This window comes from Danio rerio, chromosome 16 (genome assembly GCF_052040795.2).
Source record: "Danio rerio strain M-AB ecotype USA chromosome 16, GRCz13ab, whole genome shotgun sequence".
Classification (NCBI taxonomy): domain Eukaryota; kingdom Metazoa; phylum Chordata; class Actinopteri; order Cypriniformes; family Danionidae; genus Danio; species Danio rerio.
In genome coordinates, this window is record NC_141036.1 from 24,120,001 (window position 1) to 24,144,663 (window position 24,663).

Below are 24,663 nucleotides of genomic sequence, written 5' to 3' on the forward strand. Positions count from 1 at the left end.
GTTTTTTTTTACCCAGACATTTAAAATAAATATATTTTAGAGCAGTAAATCACAAATACCGTAAAAAATTATCCATGGTTATCATACCATCAGAATCTTTTACCAGCTTATGCCTACTGGAGGTTAAAGAATAAGATTTTTGCAGCAATAAACAAATCAAATTTCAGTTATAATCAATAAAATAACTAATCAAACATACTAAAATAAACTCACTGCATGAAGTATAGGCAAATAAAAAGTAAAGAAAATAACAATACAATGATGCACATGTTTAAACACACAAATCACAGTGAAGGCTCTAAAATATCCGAAAGTAAAGAAAGAAATCTGATATTGCTCTTTCATGCAAAAAATCTCAGCTTTGACTTCAGACCTTGAAGAACAACCAAAAAATACAATGAAAGCTTGATTGAGGAGGACTAATTCAAAACAGGTGAAAAGACAGAAAAGGTTGGCATTTTTTAAAAGTAATGAGAAACTGAGAACAGGTCAAGCGGAAAGGTGTAAAGCAAAGCTCAGCACTGTGAACAGCGGTGATTCTTGCCCAAAACAACACCAACCTTACAGGAGATTAGCATTAGATTGCATGAGACACATCTGGACCGCTGATGTGATGTATTCAGATATCAAAAAAAGCAGAAAAAATCAGCTCAAAGCAATACTAACACAAGGGCGTAGGTGCAATATTGAGGATTACTAAAAACTGGAGGGTTAGAGAAAACTTTTCTTAAGTTGTTGTCATGGTCTTGTTTTTCTCTGGAGTGTTTGGCAGTCAAGATTCAGGCCAAGCGAAGCTGCAGCTTTGATGTTGAATGTTCCTGTTTACTCCAGCAACTTTCAAAAGCTTGTATATGTTTGCTTGAAGCCGTGAGTAATTACTGCAGAGATAAATGAGCCCGGGAGCGGTTACGAAAAAGCATGTATACATCTCTTCGTTTTTATGCAGATCGTCTATACAAGCTGCCTAGCTTGTTTCAATGCATTTTCATAGAACTTTTAAATTTATACACCTGCTAAATGCACTAAGAGAACATGTTAATGAGTTGTTTGCTTGCATTATTGAAAGTACATTACACCAAACAGGGTGTGCACTTTGTCTTTGATGAGGTCTCATTTTTGTTCATGTATGAATCAACCTGAATGATACTTTAGTTTGTTGCTCTTCCTGTGGTTCATGGGACAGCGTGTTGCTTTAAAGGTGGCTGTGGTGTGCAAATCTGGGTGAAATGGTTCACTTTGCGGTTACCCCTGCATGCAAGTCATTAATGAAGCCAGAACAGAACCCTTATGTAAGGGTGATTCATGAAGCCCTCAGAAAGTAACATACACACAGGCCAAGGATCTATGAATACTGATGTCTTCAATGATTCATAAAATACAAGAAGCACATAATAAGGAGCATGATGAGTCAGTAAGACAGAATTCATCATACTCAAATATCTACTTTTAAATCTTTTGGTTGAAAAGCTGGAGAGGGCAAAGAAAAGCAAGTTATAATAAATTATTATTTTTTGAGCTTTGGTGTTGCCACCTTTGTGTATGGCTGCATTCGAAATAGCCTACTACTTAAGCCTTGTTCACACTACTAGCAAATCGCAGCGACAAAGCAATTCCTCACTTCAACAGAGAGTGCGCAACTTTCAGCAACCTTCGTCAAAGAGACAACAGCGACCATTGAACCTAGTGGGTGTGTCGAGCTACGTGACAAGGTTGAAAATGCAAATGAAGAGCGACTTTCTTGAGCGACAGCCAATAGGAGCACTAGTAGAGCTCACATGATCCTCTCTCAGCTCGCTCAGACGCCGGTTGTATTCTCAGTGCTGTAGACCTACACAGACCTGTGTTTGCAGCAGGTCGCCACCCAGAGCAACAGGCAGCTACAAAGTCGCTGCTAATGTGAATGAGGCATCAGTAGGGCCAGACAGAATCTGCGGACGTTTTTGCTACTTCTGCTGAGAATTTTGGTAAAAGTCTGCGGATTTCTGCGGAATTATTTTGGGAGTATCAGAACTAAATCCTTAATATATGTAATGAAATAAAAAACAATATCTTTTTAACTCTTATTTAATGTATAAAATGCAAATTCAATTAGATTAACTTTATTTGGTAAATAAAGCAAGTTTGTTATATAATATATCTAGTAAAAGACAGAAAATATTACTTTACAAACTGCATTGTGCATAAATCAGATGAACATTTTCACATTAGTCAATAATATTACTGAAATTTATTAAAACTGAATAAATATAGATGTACACACACAGTATTAATTATGGGCTAAATATCACCAGAAAATCTGCAGAATTCTGCGCGCGCAGATTCCAGGTGGGCCTAGGCATCAGTGGGTACTACATTTGAATTCACTACTCGACTGTTAGAATTATACAGTTTGAATGTGAGCAGTATGAAAGGAACTCATCCGCCATTTTGTCATGATCACATCACCTACCCGCGTGAGTTGCGATGCTTCATTCCCATTCATGGATTCTGTCGGGGTGCACCATGGCACAGCGTACAGATGCGCACTTCAGAATCTCACCGGTAGTAGGTCATCCGGGTACTTCTTCTATACTGTTTTTTGAAATCTATGAATTCGCACATACTACTCGGCTTGCATACTGATTTTAGCGTACTATATACTATGTAAGTAAATGATTTCAAACGCAGCCTGAATTTTTGTCATTCTTGTTGTTTGGCTGAGCACCCATTTTAGGTTGATGTTAGGGCTGCACAATTCTGGCTAAAATGAGACTTCAACTTTGTCCTGGTTGTTAACGTACAGTAAAGTCATGACATCCCAATACAACTATTCATAATTCTGAACATAGAAACATATGCTTGCAATCTTTCATTGGCAATATTATTAGATCATTTTTTCACTGGTAAAATCAGATATTTGTCATTATCAGATTCCCTCTTGCATTATATTTAACATTATATAAAGGTAGTTATACTGACCCAGTAAACATTTATTTTCATAAACACTTTGTGTTTGATATGAAAGAAAAAACATATCATCAAATGCTTTTTAAATGCAACATATTTAAAACAATGCAATGTTTGTGTTTATATAGCGCATTATTGGTGTATGGCCATACACCCACAGAGCTCCACAATTATGAGGGGGGTCTCTCCAGACCACCACCATTGTGCAGCATACAGTTGGATGATGCGATGGCAGCCACAGGACAACGACGCCAGTGCGCTCACCACACACCAGCTATTAGTAGAGTAGAGACAGTGATAGAGCTAAAACAATGTGAAGACGTGTGCAACCGCCTTTATGCTTCTCCCGAACTTGAAGATATAATTGGCTAAATCATAGAGATGCTGAATTAAAATCGTGTGGGGTCGAATTGAGATTGTGATCTTTTTGATTTTACAAATTTCGTGAATTATAATAGAGAGAGTTCACTCAAAATGAAATCTGTCATCGTTTACTTATCCTTCTCTTCTTTAAAACCTATTTGAGTTAGTTTTTTGTTGAACACAAAGGAGTCAAATGATATTTTTTGGTGGTAAACAGAAAAAAGAAAATATAATTAAACATTTATTAATTCATGAATAACCCCTTACCCAGCTAAAAACTGATGAAAAGAAAAAAGTCCTTCAGCGCAGTATGCCGCATTCTATTCTGAATAAAATCAATATAAAGATGTCATTCACCTCTTACCTGATGTCTTTAACAATACATTTTCTATGTGTTTGCAAAATTGAAGTCGTACAACATCTTCCCTATCCACCTTACTCTGAGAAAAGAGCTGCCCGCTTTTCATATCCCTGCGCGGCCGCGTTATCTCCGCCTTGCCTCCGAAACGCACCTAGCTGCAGACTTCAGTGAATAATGCTAAGCTGACTCTCTGCTTTTTCGCTGATCCACTGCCATGTCCAGCTATACACCCGCCACCGACTTGCAATTTGCTAATTATAATGTATTTTTTTATTACCCTACCCACGGTTTATCCGCACCGCTCGCAGATATAATCGTCATTTACGCATCACTAACAGGAGGCAAATATACAACCTTTACGGCTCCCCGCATGTTTTTCGTTGTGATACGCGATTTGTAAAATAAGAGTCTGCATAGGCCTATTTGTGCTAGTCTGTCAGACAAATTTGGTTAAAACATCCACGGATATAACGGAGATCTGCAAATAACTGGGTTTATGCGTCCCGCTATATGCGATGTCAAGAGGGTTACTGTATAAGGTAAACTGCACACACTTGATTATGTAATGCGTGGATGTGTCTCACAGCGAAAAGCATAACTAAACCTTTACATGTTCATGTTTAATCAGTCATCGATAAGATCAATAGATTAGTGTTATTGACAATCAATAGCTCATCAAGTACTCGTTAGCATCCCTAAATAAAATAAAGTATATTTCACTCTAATACATCCAAATTCATCCAAAACTAAAAATGATGTGACCATTAACTAACCTTTTAAAAAAATTATCGATATTTTTTTGCCATATCGCCCAGCTTTATGTCAGTGACAGATTTTTAAGCAGGAAACAGCAGATTGTAAGCATATGTCTCAAACTCAATAATTTAACATCAAAATTATCATAAGCATTAATGACCAGGACAAATCTAAAGTCTTTAAGTCCACCATTCCAAGTCTATATAAAATTGAGCATTTTAACCAACAGTACAGCTACACAAAGCCTATTGCTGTTTTACCACATGTTTGAGAATAACAATAATAATAGCCCACTCATATTAATCTTTATTTTACATATACAGAATAGTGAGAAAATCGTGATCTTTATTTTAGGCAAAAAATAATAATAATAATTGCAAAAGCTAATTTTAGCCAGAATCGTGCAGCTCTGATAGATAGTTTTAGTTTTATATATAAATACATTTAAATAAAATTATATTTTTTTATTAAATGCTAATAATAGAAAATAGTTGAAGGCACTTTATATATTTATATATATTTACATATATATAAATATATAGGCGCGCCTTCAAAAAATTATCAGACAAAGAAGTGGGCCACAAAGTGAAAAAGGTTGAGAACCCCTGGATTACGCCATTATTTTGAATTATTTTTTACTTTGTCAATTCCTTTTTACATTATGATTATGCTTTATCAAAAAAATAATAATATTTTGCTTTCATGGCAAAATTGAGGGTTTTCAAGAATTTCATCAATTCTTTCTTCATTATAACATCAAAACACTATGAATGTCAAAATGAAAAATGCTCATTGGAAAAGGTGCGTAACTACGTCTGAATAAAATTTATCAAAAGACAAAATTTCAAATATAAACGGTTCATATGTTTACCTTTATGACAATGACAAATGTATGCACACATAAACACCCACAGCACAGCAATGGAGCTGACAAAAGAGACTGAAGATATAGAGATAGTGATGTGTAACTGATAGAGATACAGACGAACGGATGAATGGATAGATAAATGATTTACAGCTTCATCGAGACATGACAGCATGGAGACAGACAGACGGACAGACAGTGACGGAAGACAGGAGATGAACAAAATGTGATTTGAAGACAGACAGACATGCTCAGGTGATTGAATAACAGCAAGTTTGTGAAGTGAAAAAAGAAAGAGAGAGAGAGAGAGAGAGGAGAACTATAGGGTGTGTCAAAAGACAATTTAATAGATGAAACAAGACCGTCTGATGTTAGTTCCAACTGAGAGGACATTTCCACTCTGTATGCCACCCGTGTCTTTCCTTCTCTTTCAATTCTCCTTCGACCCCTCTATCATTACCCACCACACGCTAGTCAGAGATTACCCTGCCATCCACAGACACGAGTGTGAGGACGAAACAGGTTAAGAGATGCACGAATAAAACAATTCATGCTGAGTTTAAACACAAAGACCTGCAAAGAAAAGCAGTTTACAGTTCTTTGTATTTACATCAGGTCCAACCTCCCTGGGATAATGCCCCGACAAGGAGTTCTTGGGCAATTTCCACACAAACAAACTCATAATAAAACCCTCACTGCCCAGATCAATGCTGTCGACCTCCTCAGAGATGTTTGGAGAGCATTTGTTTGCCTGCACACACACACACACACACACACACACATACACACACACACACACACACACACACACACGCACACACACGCACACACACACACACACACACACACATTCCTCTGTACCCCTCTTGGCACTTGGTCCCCTCCCTTGGTGACACAGCACAATTCAACTCCCTTTTCATTGTGTCTTTACTCACACGACTCCAAAACCCCCTTTTTTAACAGAGAGGATAGAAAAGGGGGAAGGGGAATTTTTTGCTTTATGGTGCATTCAATAGCATCTTTTCACTGCTTTTACGCATACTCTGCATTTTCCTTTGCTTCTTCAGACACAAAAAACTTTGATGAAACCCCCCTACCTTTAACCCCATATAATAAAACACTTAAATCGTTTTAATTACAATAATTGAACATGATGAAAGATTTTGAAACCGAGTGCATGAAATCCCTTAACTGCCGTATGGTTACCATGGTAATTTCCTTCTGTGCTTCATCACAAAGATTAATTCAGCTTTTCGAAATGAAAAGGTCATTTAAGAATGTATTTGTATGCCATTTACAGGCTTTGAAAGGATTTCTCTGACATAAGTTGATTTATCAACGGGGTCTCAAAGGCTACGTTTACACTGCAGGCAAATGTGGCCCAAATAAGATTTTTTTTTTTCTTTAAACGTGACTCAAATTTTTTTTTGTCATGACAGTATGAACAGCCCAAACCACATTGGAATCTGATTTGTGCCACTTTCATATGTGGTGTTAAATCAGATACAGATCTGGGGTCTCATGCATCAACACTGCTTACACACAAAAGCGGTGAAATTAACATGAGAATGTGCATTGGTCCGCACCAACTTCATGTCTGGCGTATGTGTATTTCTTGTGCGTGTTTGCTTTATTTCCATTGGCGACTCCTAGAGGCAATTATGTTAAATTGCACACTACAAGGTATCGCAACAAAACCAAACATTGCTATTCATTAATAATTGATAAACTGGGTTAATTAACAATATTTCCTTTTTTACCAATTATGTGATTAAAACATATAAAAGCATTTGCAAATGTAAACAACCCTTAAGCAGGTCGCACACCAGAAGCGCCGCTCGGCGGCGCGCCGCGCAGCGCCACGCAGCGCCATGTATTTTAGAATTCTAAACATAGGTTTCTATCAGGATACACACACCGGCGCCGCAAGTCGGCGGCTGTCGGCGGCGCCCGGCGACGGCTCAGGACGCAGTTCATTTTTCAGCCGCACCACAGAGCGCCATCTGATTAGTTTCATGTTAAATATCATTCGAATGTGCGCGTCTGGTGTGTGATACTTTAAACTGTCATGTATGCGCCGTGTCGCGGCGCCGAGCGGCGCTTCTGGTGTGCGACCTGCTTTAGTCTATGGCAATGGCAGTGTTGGCCTTATTATAGGACATTGACAATGGTCGAATCCTAAGAGAACGCAATTTTTAGGGATTACAGTGATTTTCTAGCCCACGATAATAACTAACTTATTAGCCGTTTCATATTTCCAGGAGCTATCCTCTTGGAGCTCTATGCCGAGTTCGGTCCAAATTTGGAAAGGGAGACAGCGAGGAAGCTCCAAGGGGGCATGGTGTGAGATGAGTGGCTTCTTGGTGAGTGATGTATTTAAATATATTATTCCAGATAAGTTTCATTTTTATTTTATTGAACATAATTATTCAACTGCATATCAGGAGACCGCGGTTATCCATTAAAGACGTTACTGTTAACCCCCCTCAACAACCCACAAACTGACCAAGAGCGCAAATACAATGATGCCCATCCTCGCACCAGGTCAGTTGAGCGGGCGATTGGGCAGCTGAAATGTCAGTGGCGCTACCTTGATAACAGTGGAGGGGTGCAGCTGTACCCCCCTAACAAAGTGATCTTCTAATACATGCGTGTCTCCCATAGACACGGATACTACTCCAGACAGTAAAGTGTCGCCCACAATTGAAGCAACTCTCTCCTCAATGAGTGTTAGTTCAGCCTCCCGTTCTCCTGCCTGTTCGGGCCACAATTTGGTGGTGCGCTGCTGTTCTTTTACATTGGACCATTTCCTTTTTAATTATTTCACAATGCATTGTTCAGACCCCACTGAGTTAACCATGTCAGCTAAACTCTCCCACTCTATTTTTTTTCTTTTGTCATTAATTCGATGACAAATTTGCAAACAGTTTTGCCAAAGTGGAGTCATTCCCATATTTATACAGGGGAGGAGGCAGGGAGGGGTTTTGCGCTCAATTTCACGTCAATTCAGATGTACAAAGAGAATATGCATGGGATTCCGCATACGAAGGGTTTCATACATCTGATTTATTTTACTGCATTTACATTTACAGCTTTGCCCATACGCAATGTTTTAGTATTAATTCAACGCAAGTCTTTGTACATGAAGCCCCTGATGTTTCACAATCTGACCGCAGTGTGAACAGTTATGTAGGAATTCATGTTACTTTTACATAAATTTTTTATCAACATGCATGTTTTATCCTTTACTGGTTTATGCTTCAAACATCCTCTACTCTACTAGTCATGTCAAAGCAGTAACTAAATCAGCATACTACCATCTCAAAAACATTGCAAGAATTAAATACTTTGTTTCCAGTGAAGACTTAGAGAAACTTGTTTATGCTTTTACAGCAGCAGGGTGGATTGCTGAAATGGACTCTTCACCGGCATTCCCAAAAAGACAGTCAGACAGTTGCAGCTCATCTAGAGGGCTGCTGCCAGGATTCTGACCAGAAGCAGAAAATCAGAGCACATCACACACCTGTCGTCAGGTCTTTATAATGGCTCCCAGTAACATTCAGAATAGATTTTAAAGTATTATTACTTTTTTATAAATTACTTAATGGTCTAGGACTGAATACAAACCTAACAGATCACTCAGATCTTTAGGATCATATAAACTAGAAATTCCAAGGGTTCAGTCAAAGCAGGGTGAATCGGTCTTCAGCTACTACACCCCATGCTGCTAAAATCAGCTTCCAGAAATGATCAGATGTGCTCCAACATTAGGTACATTTAAATCCAGACTAAAAACACACCCGTTTAGCTGTGCCATTACTGAATGAGCACTTTGCTACGTCCGACAGATCGCACTATTGTGTTTTTCTTTTCTTTTTCATTATCTTATAGCCAGTTAACACATTCTAACCTGTTTTTAAATTTTATTATTTGTTTTTTTTATACTCGTCTCTTTCATTCCTGTTTATATAAAGCACTTTGAATTGTCATTGTGTATGAAATGTGCTATATAAACAAACTTGCTTTGCCTTACTCCTCAGTGGCATAGCGAATGGCACACAGGGCAAATACTTTACCAAAAATGAAGGTTGTTTATTTCTACTATTTTTTTTAATGACAACTAGCGCTTGTAAAGCAAACATTAACCATTAGCCTATAATCCCCACAAAAAAAGGATTGCTCAATTAGATTTAAAATCCCACCATACTAAAATACCACATTTAAAAATACCAAAATCCATAGACCTACATGAAAAAGCTATATTTCACTTAAATAATTAATACATTAGCTAAATGTAAACTAAAAGAATTAAAGAATAAATGTGTTACAAGTGTTGCAACAAGTTAACCCTTATATATAGCAAACAACCATTTACAGTTCATAAAAAATACAAGGGTTGTCTGTGAAAATGGCAATAATCAAATTAAACAATTTGACAACATGCTTTTTTTCACTTCACGCACATTTTTGTGCGTGCATAGTACTTTCGCGCATGTGGTTCAGTTTAGTACAATGATGTGTTCACACTGAAAATCTGGTATTGGCCACATTTATAACAACAGTGAACAGCCATGCAAAAAAAAAAAAAAACACACACACACATACAGTATATACAGCTGTGAGTGTTGGGCATTTATAAAATAAAAATATATTACTTACCTAATATCGCTAACCTTGTCTTCTTCTACCCACACAACAACGAACTTTACTCCAATTAATAATTGAAAATGCATAATATAAATAAATATACATTTGATACCCCCTAAAATGATGTATACCATTCTCAATGCAAATCGCGGCAATCAATGCTGAAAAAAAACATCATTCAACAGTCTGAAACTGGCAGTTCTAGAGCACTGACAGAGATCTTAAGTATTCACAAATCATGTTTCTTGCAAAATAAGTGTTTACTCTATATCTGCATGTAGCTTTAAAAAAAAGAAAAATTAGACACAATTTGTATTAACTACAGCAACCTCTTAAATTGTCACTAAATATGCCTTAAAACACTGAAACATACACATTTTATTAATACATAAGACGTAATTTCAATACATTCACAAATTTGATTCACTGAGGCATGTATTACCAAACGACTCCTACCAAACAAAAAAAGTTGACCCCCCTCCCAATCGGCAATGTATAATTCACACACTGTGCAAATGTATATGCAAATTCTGGGTTAGAATCAGAACTGGCAAGAGAACATGGTTGATTTTTACATTTTCCCTTATCATCTAACCAAACCAAATGATTTCAAGTAATAGTTTAACCAAAACATGTTCAAATTAGTTTACACCTGTAGTTTGCTTCATCAATTTGTGATAGAACAGACATCTTATGGAAACGGCAACAGACAGATCTGTATCTAAAACCTGACAACACATCCTCATTTAAATGCACAACCCTCCAGTGGTCATGTAAGAGAGTTTAACCTAAATCATTACCATTTAACCCAATGCATCCCAATGTTAACATCTGGCACCAATATATACCAGTCTTTGAAATGATATTTAACAAATACACAGATCTGTCGACTAGAAATAAAAGTTAAAACATAATATTAGCACATGGTTAAATTTTAAGAGCTGTTTAATTACATTTGTCCCTCTGAAAGACTCAAGACACAAACACAATTAGTATTTTGCCATCTATGAAGTAAAACGTGCTAATTTAGCAGGAAAAGGGAAAGAAATTAAACTGGTAAATGTGGTAGACCGTTATTTAAAGGCTGTAAATTAATTCAAACACCAAGAGCGATCATAAATCAGACATAGTAGGTCTGATAAGACGTTTGCATAAATGTTACTGGTTGAACGCCATTCCTCGTCAGTCTAGTGTGTTTTCTAGACTCCTCTGCAATTACAGTTGAAAGCAACATTGCGGTAGCCCATAAATAATAACTGACGCGAAATGCCGGGGCCACAGGTGGGTAAATATAACGCCAGAATGACCCACAGCAGTTTTCAAGCTAATTCACAGAATCAGCTCTGATAAATGCTGCTATTAAACTCTAGTTCTAGGTATCATAACCAGAAACCATTTAATTTCGGCGAGGGGTGTGAGAGTAACAAGTTGACAAGCAAACAGGATCCGCAGCAGACCGAGCGCATTCTCGGTAACGTTACCGTGGCAGACGTCCAAACTCCTCACTCTCTCACACACACACACACTCACACCGATACTCTTGGCCGCCATGCACGAGACAGAGACAGTTAAGTTTACTCGCGCGACGACTTCACACATTTGAGCACAGTCTGAAACAACTGACTGGAATTTAATGGAAAGCCGAGTCTGTTTCCATGCGGCGGTCGAAAAAAAAACACTGACACTCAGAATGTGAGAGTCGACAGAGCATTTACGAACAACGACTTTAGTCAAAAGTAACGTCTGACAGCTTGCTAAACATATAAACTATTCCCACATGCCATTATCGGTGTTTTCTACTCACCTAGAAGTCTGACAGACCGTGAAAACGTCTTCAAATGCGTCGCCTGATCTTCTTTGTAAATCCGAGTTGTTCACTTTGGCAGGTTGTTTTTATATTAGTAGGTAAATAACTTATAGTCTGGCACTGCTCTATGACTTTGTGCTTAAAGTCACAAAAGCACCAATAAATAAACTAATTCAAGAACGCGACAGGCAGAAAGTTTGCAAAAGGAGTTGTACGTCCAGCACGCAAGAAGGTTTGCAAACAAGGAATGTTCTGTTAGATCCGACTCTTTTGTGAGGACAAATGACACGGACGTCCTTATTTATTTCTCAATCAGTGCTGCTCTCTCCGCGCGCTCATAAGCGCTTAGCTTTTAGACCTCTTTCTCTTCCCCTCAGGGCTTGCAAACAAGACCAGGTGCTCATTTACATAACTGCACTAGCTGCGTCCAATGGCCGCCCTCAATCAGGTGCTTCTTTGAATATTTCATGAGGCAATTGACCAATCCTGAGCGAGTTAAGCAAGCAACCCGTGACCTGGCAGCGCCGCTGTAAATGATACCTCAGAGAGTTTAAGAAAAAAAGTGTTACAGCATTGGAGAGATTTGGGGAATAAGAGAAATTTAATATCATTGGAAAGGAAACAACGGGATTTACCTTGTTAACCCTTTCCGTTACTCTTATAACCAAACATTATGTTGACTTCTCTTCAACACGTAGAAAGTACCACTTTGTAGTGTTAAAAGATTGCCTTATTACAGAGTAAACCCCTGCAATATAGCATTATGTCCTGAGGCAAGACAGAAAAAACTGGTGTTAACAGACTTGAGGTCAGATAAGAAGAGAAACGCTGTGAGCTGAAAAAGTTCCAACACGATGCTAGATTTTGCACATGCACAAATACACAGAAATGAAACGGGTGTGGTGCTTTAATGTCAGTGAAAAGCGATATTAAAGGTAAATAGGACAGGTAGAGGAGGGAGGGTAAGTGAAAGAAAGCTTTTCCACAGCTATGTGTTGCTACTTGCCCATTCATTGGAAGGAGATGAGAATTGGAAACTTGTTGGCAGTCATTCAGCAACACTGAGGTAAATAGTGGACCGAGAGAAACAGCAGTCTACCTAGAGAGTCAATATTGTTTCTCAAAGCCTATTGACCGCAGGCATCGTGTATGAGCTTGAGCATGTGTGAAGTTATTGCTTTTTATGGCACTAAAAGAATTTGGAGAGAGAAGTGAAGCACATTTGAAAAAAAAAAACATGAGGGAGATATCAGGTAACATCAAGGTTGAAGCTGTAACAAAGGTGTGTTGATGAAGAGAATGTGTCTAAACCAAAAGAAAACAGAACAATTGAAAGAGTTCCAGTTCAAAGTTTATGTAGAAAGCAGGTTGTTCTTCTGTTTTCTTGGCTTCGAATGAACAATCGTGCATGTCCTGGTTTGACTTGGAGTATGATTAACCATGGCTCGCACACAGTTTTAATGGTTAAAGACCATAATCTCCTCATGGGTGCTTTCTTTCCTTCACCCTTCATTAGTCAGAAGTGAATGACATTCTGTATTTTCTAAATGCTTACAGAGTTTAATGTGAAATATCAGTTCATAGGTTTAATAAAAATGTTTTGACCAATCATAGTCAGATGTCATAAAAGGGATTTGTCTATTAGTCTGCTTTATTGCAACTTAAAGGGTCACCTGACACCAAAACACATTTTTTGAGACGTTGACAGTCGCACGTTGCTAAAAACACTATTAGACACATGTAGCTAGCAAGTGAAAATTGCTTGTTTTTGCATTGTTTAGAGCAAATTCATTCTTCCAGTTTAAAAATATATTTTGAAGCAATGTCACAAATATATTGTGACCGATACAAAGTGACGTCATTGAGTTTTCAGCACATCTGTTATTAATTCTTGAGAAAGACTTGGTTCGAATCAATCTCTATTGTGTATGAGGTGCAACTTCATTAATATGCACGATATAGCTTTGAAGACTGTTTTTACTTGTTACAATGTTCAGAGAGACGCCATGTTGTGTTGCCAACCGTAATTCAAACAAGTAGAAGAAGAATTGTTTGGAGGCATGGGTCATCAGTGTTGCGTTTATAAATGTGCTGCAACGAAGGTTTTGTTTCCATTTCCTCATGTGGACCCAAGCAGTTGTATTACATTGGTCTGCTAACATGTGACAGAAATATGTTCGTAAGGAGCTATTTTTTCCCCCGAGAGCTTATTGAATCTGGAAATAGTGAAGTCCGGATTTGCCACTCGTCTTCTTTTTTAAAAAGACGTGGTTCCAGTTGATTGTCCTGTCTCTACAGATTTGGTAAGTGTGTGATCAGTGTTCGTTGTTTATGTTTATTTAGTTGGCAAAATTACTTAGTATCGTCAGCAAGACTCTTTCAGTTTTTAAAGACATACCTTAGTCAAAATTATTTATTTACTAAGTTTACAGTAACATCATTATCATATTATAGATTCGCTGTAAATACTGCTCTCATAATCACCCCTGTGTTTGTTTGTTTTGAGTCTTTAAAAATCAGCTGTAGTGCACGTAATGAAACTTCCCTTTTCATGCAAACCCTGCCCTCTTTCACCACTTAACACTCCCACATGAACAAAGCTGGACTCACCCACTTTCCTGACGTTTTTCTAGTCAACTAGTGGTATGGAAACGCCCTGCTGGGCCCAGGGGGTTTTATGGCCCTGTAAAGATTAATACTTTATTTTCTAATGGTCTGATTGATCCTAATGATTCGTAATGATCTCATAAATAGTTCTTAAGTGCATTTCTTATTTAATATGAGTTTTTGACATATTAATTTAAATACCATAAATCTTCCCATAAAACAGATAAATTTCTGGTGACAAATGCAAAATTCTGGATCCACAACCCCTTAACTGCTAATTCAGATTCAGATCTGGCTTGCTTGGTTTGGGACTTGTGGAGCTGCGTATCAATGGATTTGCTTTTCAGTTTTTGGACTTTCAGTAGTGAAAATTAAACCACACTGAACTGAACTAAACTGAACTTCAATTCTGAAAACTAAACTGACAGTTTCAATTGAATCCCTGTTCCTGGAGATCTACCTTCCTACAAAGTTCAGCTCCAACCCTGAGCAAACGCACCTGAACCAATTAATTAGGGCTTGAACAGCACTTGATAATTACACGCAGGTGTGTTTGATAAGGGTTGCAACTGAAATCTGCAGGAAGGCAGATCTCCAGGAACAGGATTGAGCACCCCTGAACTAGAACTTCTATGTTTAGCGGCTTTGACACAATCTACATTGTAAAAGCACTATAGAAATAAAGATGAATTTAATTGAAATCTGCCATTCAAAATCTGCCAAACAAGCCATGGTCTATTTTTTCCTTTTACATTCTGCCACATCATCTTATTGCTGGTGAAAAATTTACTAGCCATAAATATTTTATACTAGCCATAAGACTATTTAAATAAATAAATAAATAAATAAATAAATAAGTTTGGTTAATATAAATAAAACATTTTTTTCATCACAATGTAGCCGAAGAAATACTTAAAGAAAAATGCAGTCTAATGGAAACTATTTGGCTCAAATGAAGCAAATCGTACACATACATTCTGGAAATGTTTAAAAATTGAGGTATTTTGGCAAGAAATTCATAAACGTTTAGAGAATATATTCTATATCCCCCTTGATTTTTCTTTTTCAACACTGCTATAGCCCTCAAATATCCTATGTTAGAAAGAAATCTGACAAAAAAAACTGATGAAAATTTTACTGTAAAAAAGCCAGAAAAAAAATGGTCACAGCTCAAAATACCCCAAACTAGTGATTAGTTTGACATAATTTTTGAATTCTATAAGATGGAGAGATGTCGTTTACAGACTGTTTAATGAAACATGGGGAAAATGGGGAAATATATTCTCCCAATAAGACCAGACTTAATATAGAATGTATAGTCAGAAAGATGTGAACTTTATTTTATTTTTTTGTATTATTTTTTGTAATGAGAGAAATACAGTGCTCAGCAGATGAGTACACCCCATTTTGAAAATGAATATGTTTATCAATTTCTCAGTGAATATAGACAATGTATTTTGGTGCATTTCAACAAAACAGATTTATTAAACAGATATATTTATTAAAATAATATGTTAGTCACCAATCATATAAAAATAAACGATAATACAATTAAATTCAAGCAAAATATTGCAAAAATAAATTACAACCTACAAAAATTCTAATAATTTTAAATTTTTTTGCTTCTCTTGATTTTACCTTTTTTATTTGTATTTATTATTTTTCTATAATATACATTTGGGTATACTTGTTTTTGGACGGTTATCATAAGTTATATTGTTCAGATTTTATTCAGATTTGGCTTCAGTAAAGACTAATCTAATCTATGTGCACAACTATAACATTGTATAGCTTTATATTAAAAATATGAATTTAAAAGAGAGATTTGTGATGGATGTACTCATATATGCTCAGCACTGTACCTATTTAATAAATAAATAAATACAAATTAACATTTAAAATGCTAAAAGTACCATACTCACAGTTTCATATGTATTTAGTTTAGGGAGAAAAAAGGGTAGACTGGGTGCCACAATATGGGTTAAAAAAAGTACACATTTGAATTGTAATTGAAAAGCATCAAATCAGTTTTATCTGTTTGCTTTGTGACTATAAACAAAACAATTATGAGTGTAATGTTTTAATTGCTCTTATAATGTCCTTGAATTATTAATGTAATTTCTGTATTTAATCATTTATAGAATGTTTTGTTTTTATCATTTCTACAACTTCTGGATCCCAATGTTTGGTTGTTTTTGTGTACCCAATGTGGAAAACCCCATGTGTATGTAAATTTGGAAACTACAACAAATAAATAAAAATAATAAAATTACTTTTCTTTCTTTCTTTCTTTCTTTCTTTCTTTCTTTTTTAAAACCAGAGGGAAACTTCTCTTTTGAAATCAGCAGATTTAGCCTACTGAAACTATATGTTATCGCAAGCTGCTTATGTGAAAAGATTACAGAGCTGTGGATCAGATTACATAATAACAATGCAGTCTTTGTTATTGTAAGGATTAATAAAATGTTACTGGAGAGTAGCACTGTTAGAAATACTGTGTTCATGTTAGGCCCTGTAATCAGCAGCCTGTACACCACAGTATCACAAATCAAACATTATTTCCATTTCATCACAACTTGAAATTCTAATTGATTCAGGCTGCACTTCTGTGGTTTATAAAGTGGGCAGACATTAACTCATATTTCAATACACAACTAATCTTTCATGTTTTATGAAGAAAATCAATACTGTGAAGGGTATTTCACCACAGTCTAATAAAGATAAGGCGGTACATCCTTGAGTAGAGCTCAGTTTACCAGGCTGCCACATGAAAAAGCAGGAACTATAACTTTTTGACTGTGCTAGAAAACTGAATCCTTACTCTTCAGCCTTACACTAAAAATGAACATTTACTAATCATTTCTCAATCTCAAGCTCCTTTATGAGTATTTATTCTCATAAATTATTATGAGTATGAAGAATGGTGGAAGCTGGCAGCCATTGCCAGCCATAGTAGAAAAATAAAAATACTATAGTAGTCAATGACAGTTTTCAACATTCTTCAAAATATCTTCTTTTGTGCTTGACGAAAGCAAGGGTGGGATTGTAACTTTAATTTTTAGGTGAATTTATACTTTAAATTGTGATATAACTTGATCACTTTGTTTGCTCTTTTTCTCTCTCTATTTTTCACTCTCTTGCTTTTACTTCTCTCCCGCTGGCCAAGCTTTGTCTGTTGCTCTGGAAACCTGCTTCCCGCCTGTAATGTTGCAATGACCTTTGCACATTGTTGCATTTGTTTCCACCACTTGCACTGGCTTTGTCTCACCCTCTCTCTCTTTTATTCGTTTCTCTTCCTAAATATAAAGCCCACTGTTATGCCTGTTAAAAGATTTTTTTTTCTCCAGCAGATCTCTTCTACAACAAAATTTCCAATCTTGTCTCTTGTGCTCTCTCTCTCTCTCTCTCTCTCTCTCTCTCTCTCTCTCTCTCTCTCTTTTTTTTTTCTCTCTCTCTCTTTTTTTTTTTTTTTTGATTCAGCAAAGCATGAAAAGCAGGCCTGATCCTGTGCGGAATTTGCTGTGAAGGATAGAGAGGGAATAAAGGAGTGTGTCCGAAGGGAAAAGGAGGTAAATCTAATCTCAGTGAAAAAGTGAAGCTGGTTATAGAGTGGAACAGTCAAGAGAGAAAGATAGGATAGTAAGACACGCTTGAATGTGACTGATAACAGTTACAGATTTAACCCTCTGAGAAAGCAGTTATGCCTGATATTTTACTACATTTAAATAAAATTGAAAACTGAGGAAGAGTAGAAGTAGATGTGTCGTGGAATATATGAACAAATTTAAGAATTTAAAATTATGAAAGTATGAAATTTGAGGCAGAAATATGATGCAAATTAAGGTTTTATGCTTAAGAAACTGATGAAATTGGGATGTGCTCAAATAATGATAAAAAATACAGAATATTTTGTTTTTCATTTCCCTTCGGTTTATTAATCTGGGGTCGCCACAGTGGAATGAACTGCCAACTTATCCAGCATATGTTTCACGCAGCGGATGCCCTTCCAGCTGCAACCCAGTACTGGGAAACACACACTCATTCACACACATACACTATGGACAATTTAGTTTATTCAATTCACCTATAGCGCATGTCTTTGGACTTGTGGGGGAAACCGGAGCAACCAGAGGAAACCCACGCAAACACGAGGAGAACTTGCAAACTCCACACAGAAATACCAACTGACCCAGCCGGGGCTCCAACTAGCGACCTTCTTGCTGTAAGGCGACAGCGCTACCCACTATGCCACCACACCACCCATAATCCAATATAGCAGTTTAAACTATTAAAAATGTTTAAAAAAAAATTATAGTTAAAAAATATTAAGGTCCCAGAATGCAATTCAGAAGCATAAATAAATGTGGAGAAAAAACTAAATAAGAAAAACTGCAAAATTATGGATATGTGTTTTACAGTGGTCCTGTGTGGGACCTGATGATGTTGGTTGTGCTTTTTGATTTGCAGAGCCTGCATGATTGCCGATTGGTGGGGTGGGTCATTTCACCTGTGACCCATTATCTATGTGGTGCCTATATAAAAAATTTGACATGAGAAAATAACTCGGTTAGACAGACCTCTCTGTCACAACCTGTCTTTCTCATGTGTTTGTTTTCCTCATGTGACCTTCACCATGTGCTCTTTTGTTCTAGTTCCCGCCATCATTATGTTTATTACTATGTCTCACCCCTGTGTTCAATCATTGTCATCATCCTCCTGTGTATGTAAGTCCTTGTATTCAGTTCATCCATTGTTCCGGTATCTCACTATGTTGATGTTTGTCTTCTCTCATGTTCTTCCTGTGTTCGTCTCTGTAAGTGTTGTATAATAAATATACGTGTTTGATAATCTAGAAATCCTCTGCCTTCACTCTAAAAAACATGGGGTAATATTTTCTACCCAAATCTTGGGTTGAGGCATTTTGGGTAATTTTTGGGGGTTATTTACAACCCAGCTCTTTGGGTCAAATCAACTCACAACAGGGACTGACTGGGATACCACATATTATATTTGGTTAAATGCAATGAAAATAGTATAACATAAATGCAGATTCTTTGAATTTTCAGATGATTAAAATGAGATTTATGCTCATAGCAGCCCTTAGTCAGACCTTTCTGAATTTAAAAATGTCTTACTACCACATTTTGCACACCTGCAATCAAAGCTGTACATCCTCCATCGTACTTCAGTGACACCAAGTCAAAACAGCATAATTGCTGGGTCATCTTTTGCAGGTATTTTTGGATCACATTAACCTATTATTTAAGTAAAAATAATCAATTATTGGGTAGAAAAAACAATCTATTTATGGGGATAAAAATAATAACCCAATTACTTGGGTAAATTTAACCCATGATGTGTTCTGTCCCATATTTACCCAGCAGTAGGGTTAAAAACAACCAAATTTGGATAGTTTTTAACCCTGTGTTTTTTAGAGTGTTCCTTAAGTAAACTCAGGCATTTCACTCCCTGCCTGGCGCTTTTAGTTTAGTTGAGTTTGTTTTGGATCATGAGCTCAGTTCACTACCATGCACATGCTTTTCACTACTGACTTACATTTATACTGACTTTGATTGCTTTAAATATTTATGTTTTTGATTGAATAAATTTGTCTTCTCCATTTACCTGGTCTTTATTATCTCTACAATTACAATTTTGAGGCTGTTGTAACAACAGTGTATGTACAAATTATTAATATTTTTGGGAAAATTTAGCTTTTAGTGGTTATTTGACACAAAAATCATAGGAACATGGTGTAATTATGTTTGTGTGCCTCTAATTGGGTCTTCAAGAGTTTAGGTGGGACTTTGCTCTGTCTTACGATCATTATTTCACAGAATTTGGCTTCAGAAGACATCATTGGCACAACATGGCAGCAGCCATAGCTGGAAATACATCATCCATCTTCTTTTACAGAATATATGTTTTACTGCACCGCCTTGCGTCACATCCAATATCCATTTTATGATGTTGTGCGGCAACTAACCACAAATAATTAGCATTTTCACTAGACATACTCAGACAAAACAACATTTTTAGTGGTTTCGGTGTGATCTCTACAATAGCTGGATATTTATAAAAGCTTGAAATGACTAAACCCCTGCCAAGATTCATAAATGTGCAAGGCCACAGTTGAAAAAGAGGAAGAAACACACATGCCTTTGAATACCAAGTGATGTTTTGCATACATAAAAGTATACTTTACTTTTACTGATGCCATCGATATGATTTACCTAATTAAATGCTGATTTAAATGCACTGAACATATGTACACCCATGAGTCCTCATGCATGCACACACAGCTGTTGAGGGCCAGAGCGGCTCTGATCACTCTCACAATGTCAGAATGCAGGGAAGCGACACAAACTGGCATTCCGCTCATTCCCTTACTAAAGCACATAATCTATCCATCTCTCCCTCGCTCCCCATCCATCCCTCCTGCTACCTCAGTTACCAGTGTCACACACATAAATCCTCCCCCAGCTCCACGCACACACGCACACTCCTGGAGAATGGCAGGACACTCTCAGTTCTGTCCTCTTTGGTGTCCTCTTTCAAAATGGCTGGCCGTCTCGGGGGCCCGGGGGTTGAAGAGCTTCTCTAAAGTGTCATAAGAGAGGAAAAAGACAGGAGTGATTCAGGGAGACGTTAAAGTGTGTGTGTGTGTGTGTGTGTGTGTGTGTGTGTGTGTGTGTGTGTGTGTGTGTGTGTGTGTGTGTCCGTGTGTGTGTCCGTGTGTGTGTGTATGTGTTTTGTGAAATGAGATCAGCCACATTTGGTGTCTGAGGCTCAAAGGAATTTAAGACTTTTGACTTTGTCCTGCGAGTGTGTGATGTTGAAAGACAGTGACAATGACAGGGAGAGATTCCTTCTGGTGTTATGTTGTATTCACATCACATTACTGCTAAATAACTGGCTAAAATGACAGGCATATGAAAGTCAGACAGACTGTATTAGTGGTGGGTGTAATATATTGAGTTGGATACACAGATAAAATATTATATATTAAATAATCAATTTATTATTTTTACTAATCATATTTTAAAAAAAGATTATTATAAAATTAAAACTAATAATTTTTATTGTTTATAAAGTGATTTTATAATCAAATGAGTTTGTATAATTATTATATTCTCTCATGTAATGTCATTAAAATATATATTCAATATTAAATTGTTAGAATTACTATTATTTTAAAAACTTTTTATTATTATACAAGCAGGATATGTTTTTTTTTCAGACGTTCTTCTTAAATATAATGGAATTTAAATATATTGGAATGTTGAAGTAAAAAGACCCCAAAATAAATTGCTATATTTATAATTAAAACAAGGTATCTAGCTCTGTAATGCCCAAAGTTTGGTGTGTGTGTGTGTGTGTGTGTGTGTGTGTGTGTGTGTGTGTGTGTGTGTGTGTGTGTGTATATATATATATATATATATATATATATATATATATATTTATATAGTTATATATAGTCTATTTGTTTATATTGAATGTGGCAGCTTTATTTAAAATCATCATAAAGGTCAACAAAATGAGAGCATGCAGGTAATCCAAACAGGTAAACGTTAAACTGGCGACTGGTCAAGGCAGATGGCAAAACAAAGAGAAACAATGAATGAAACAGGGATCAAACACAATATACTACTACTACTGTATAACAATGTGTTTATAATCCGCATAATAAATTCTGATTAGCTTCAGCTGTAAATGTGTGTAATCAGGAGAAGATCTGATACTGGTGTGCAGCAGTAGGGCATAATGGGATATGTAGTTCATACAATGGCATATGCAGCTCTGGTGAATGACAGGGGTGTCCTCCAGCCATCTACAAGAGCTAAATTGTTGTGATTATAACTTTACTTTAGCATACATATACAGTTAAACAGACTTTCATATTACCAAAGGTGTATTGTTTTTTATGTTAAATAAAACTTATGACTGTTTTGGGTGACACGATGGCTCAGTGCTTGGCACTAGCTATGTTTCAATTCAAAAATGCAAATTAACTTTAGGAGCAAATCTGGATTATCGCATAAAAAATGTGCCAATAAAGCAGCGTTTCCATCCAACAAGTCAAAGCAAACAAAATCGTCACTTCCTGATTAACTGGTGCCAAATATCAACAGTAAAAACTGAATTTGCTGTGGTAGGGGAAGCTGCAAGAATGTTTTCCATAATTAATAAATTACTATAGCCTCAAATGGCAATCCTAATGCGCATATAAGCGCATGGTGGCATTTAAAGGCATGAGACGCAGATCGCTCTTGAATCTAGAGGTCATTAATAATATAATAACACTAAATGTAAATGGCTAAGGTGTCTTAGAATGCCCAAAACAACACTTCAGATGTTTTACAATGTGCTCAGCTTGCTAGTTTGTCCGTTCACACACTTTTTTATCATCACATGATCTCTTATAACAAACCTTTTTAATGCGCATACTGGAATTTGATCTGTAAAAGTGTTTCTATCGTAGTTTAAGCAAATTTTTTCTTATCGAATTAAAAGTTTATCCTACTCAGTTATGCGCATTCGTTTTTTTATGCGCATTTTCCAAAATTCATGCGCAGTTTTTGTTTCCATCAACTGATTTTTTTAAGCACTTATCCAAAATGTGCATAAAAATTGGTGGATAGAAAAATAGCTACTGTCGCCTAACAGCAAGAAGGTCATTGGTTCGAGTCCCGGCTGGGCCAGTTGGCATTTCTGTGTGGAGTTTGTGTTCTCCGGTTTCCCCCGCAGTTCAAAGACATGCGTTATAGGTGAACTGAATAAACTAAATTGCCCATAGTGTATGAATGTGTGTGTATGTGAGAGTGTATTGGGGTTTCCCAGTACTGGACTGCAACTGGAAGGGCATCCACTGTGTAAAACGTGCTGGATAAATTGGTGGCTCCCAGATTAATAAAGGGACTAAGAATAAATGAATGTTAACTTGCTCTTGCTGGTATGTGTCCCGTTATACTGTAATGATGGGCCAAACATAGTTTCTATTACAAACTATACAAAAGTAACTTACCTACATTGAGAGTAATCTGCTCAATTTACATTGTATTGAACGTTAAATATGCAATTCGTAGTTATTACGACTAAAAATATATCAATAACAAGGAACTGTATGACCAGGAAGTTAAAATGAACAAAACACTTACTCCTCAGATCTCTGACAACACTACTGACTCTAAAAAGGAAACAGCGGGGTTCACTAATTTTTTGGGGTCCACCGACATATTAGCATTGTGGGTTGTGGTATTTGCAGCACGTTTCTGTATTTGCATGTGTTGAGTGTGTTGTCAAATTGATGAAAATATACACTACCTGTCAAAAGTTTGGGGTAAGTAGGATTTTTAAATATATTCAAATAAGCTTCTCCTGCTCACCAAGGCTGCATTTATTCCATCAAAATACAGTACAAATTGTAAAATTGTGAAATGTTATTGCACTATAAAAGAATCGTTCAAAACTAGATTATAATTTAATTCAATAGTTTAATACATTGATTTTAATAATGAATTTTCAGCTTCATTACTCCAGTCTTTTGTCACATGATCCTTCAGAAATTACTTATCATTACCGCTATTATTATTAATGGTAATAATAAAAGCATTAATGACTGGAGTTATTTATACTTTTATTTGAAAACACATACAATAAGAAAGCTGTTTAAAATGTTAATAAATGTTAGTATAGTATATAGTATAGTATATAGTATAATACATTTTTTTTTACATTTAATAAATGCCGCCTAATAACTCGCCTAACGCCAAATAATTTTTTTAAAAACCTAGAAAAAAAAACTGACCCCAAACTTTTGACCAGTAATGTACATGCAACATAACATATAACAAGTATCCTGTATATCGTCTATAGCAAGCACACACTGTGCTCACAATGAATTTAGCATCAAACGCAGCACATGTGACTTCATTTGCACAAAATTTTATTACAGAAAATGAAAATTCTGTAATCATATCCCTTACCCTTCACTTGTTCAAAACCATGACTGCTGAACACAAAAGAAGATACCTTGAAAAATGCTGGACTTAAAGCCTATGCGATGGCATCATTGTGATGTTTTATGTAAACATAACCTGTTTAATTTGGATAGTTTTATTCAGTTTAGTTATCTTAAATTGGTTTTTAAATGTTTAAATAATCATGTTCCAATCCTGTTTTCTAAGCTAATCAATCGGCATCAAACCTCCCACAGAGTTACACGGGCAACTGCTAACGGTGACTGTCTAGTGCCAAAGTGTAAGACCTCGTTTGGTCAATCTGTCTTCTCTGTAAAGGGAGCCAAACTGT

At 36.4% G+C, this 24,663-nt stretch overlaps 1 protein-coding gene across 25 annotated transcripts in view; it reads right to left on the reverse strand.

The window, feature by feature from the left end:
- ddr1 (discoidin domain receptor tyrosine kinase 1) overlaps window positions 1-12,107 on the reverse strand; it is a 73,702-nt gene extending 61,595 nt beyond the window's left edge. For all 25 annotated transcript variants that reach the window (XR_015511328.1, XR_015511329.1, XR_015511322.1 and 22 more), the window contains exon 1: window positions 11,743-12,107. The gene's annotated coding sequence lies outside the window, so the exon portion shown is untranslated. The remainder of the gene's footprint in view (window positions 1-11,742) is intronic.
- Between the last annotated feature and the right edge of the window lie 12,556 nt (window positions 12,108-24,663).